We start from the raw sequence: 1833 nt of genomic DNA, 5'->3' as shown, positions 1-1833 counted from the left end.
GAGTGCAGGAGGATGAGAGGGCTTCAAACACTGCATGAGGAAGAGGACCACACTTTGGAGTCGAGCTACCTGGACAGAGGCATTTCTGACAGTAGGGAGTGAGGCTCATATTTACCTTAATGAAGGTGTTGTTTGCTCTCTGGATAGAAGCAGAAGAGCACCGTTGGAACAAACAGACATATTTTAAAGTCACCACCATGCCTTCATAAGTTTAGCACTGTGCGTTTATATTTACCAAGAAAATGCATTCTTGCAGCTCCTTTTTCACAGTGCAGAAGTGAACATTGTCGCTGTTTAAACGTCACAACGCTATGCATTGTGGATTCTTCCCTTGAGCAAAGTGTGTAGACTTGTAGACTTAATGGAAAGTGTAGAACATGAACCAGAGCACTCAAACAGCCCTGGGCCAGACTTAGCAGGAGAGTGCGTCAAAGTCTGTGAGTGCATAACAGGGGACATTGAAACTCAGCCCGAGTGCAGATTTCAGCCAGTGACCCCACTCAACCACACTGAAAAGGCCTCATTCTGATTGGCTTACATTTAAGGTGCCGGTTGATTGGGCAAATTAAAACACACTTACGCAAAGTTGATGAAGTGATAGTTAAAAGGCTGTTGAAGAAAGGGGAGGGTTCAAATGTTTTATCCTGATGACCTAACTTGAAGTCTGTGTTCATGTGCAAAACAACATGATGTTGTGGTTTACACTTTTGATATGATGATTATAATGTAACATTATCGGGGCCTCCTGACCACATACATACTTGACACTCAGCATTTTTGGACCATTTCACTAAAATGATCAGAACCATGCTATGCAAACCAGGCTTCATATTTTAGTCATGATAATGGTCTGCTGCTGGGTCCTAAAGGCAGGGACGCAGATATAACAAAGACCAGCATTTTCCCCATGTTAGACTGGCACTTCTGTCCAGTTCTGTCCATCAAAGAGCTCTGCAGTGATGCTCCAGAGCTGCGGATTGTGAAAATAATCCACCAGAATATTGAATAAGGTTGTGAACTCTGCATGTTCATATGAGTGAACGTTGAAACTGTGCCCATAGTACTTCAAGCTCATTCCCAGAACATCTCAGACAGATGCACAAGGTATCTTTTAGTGTCTGTTATGAGACGCACCAGGCTTTCAACTCCAATGTAAACCTATCTGCAGCAATATCGCAGCCTGCAGCCGTCCCTCTCTTGCCACAAATCCTTCCTGCCAGAAATCCTTTCCAACATGTGGTTAATGTTGAGAAAAGGTGGCGGTTTGGTTAAATTCACACTCCTTGGTTATCAAGAAAGGACTGTTCTCTGTTGGTTCGTCAAAGGACATGAAGCCCAGTCTCCTGAGTGAAAGTCGTGCATGTGTTTGACTCAACCATCCACCACACCTTCCTTCATTTGCAGGCTTTCTTGCTCTTTATACTACATCACCTTGCTCTGAGCATTTAATATTGGCGTGGTCTGGTCCATCTCATGCAGATGCTAAAGGGTACCTCACGAATCTGGATGAGATACAGAGGGGTGTGACAAAACACCAGTATTTGATGCCCCGGGCATGAGACCAGGCTGAGTACCCCTGTGCTGTGTGCATTGCAACAAGGGAGGAGACGAAACTGCAGGGGGTCAACATTTTCTGCACATGGGGCCCGTTATTTCTAGCTACACCCCTGCACACACACACAGGAGACGGCAATAAAGACATTTCATGCACCGTTTACATGCATCTGCGCCAGCATTGTTGCCTTTATTGTCAGCATTTTAATTAATTCATTACAGAGCATGGCCTTGCACAGGCTACTTCTGCTACCAATGCAGCCCACGTGCACGAGCAGT

Source organism: Chaetodon auriga, chromosome 8 (genome assembly GCF_051107435.1).
Source record: "Chaetodon auriga isolate fChaAug3 chromosome 8, fChaAug3.hap1, whole genome shotgun sequence".
Classification (NCBI taxonomy): Eukaryota; Metazoa; Chordata; class Actinopteri; order Chaetodontiformes; family Chaetodontidae; genus Chaetodon; species Chaetodon auriga.
Note: the sequence above shows the minus strand (reverse complement) of the source record.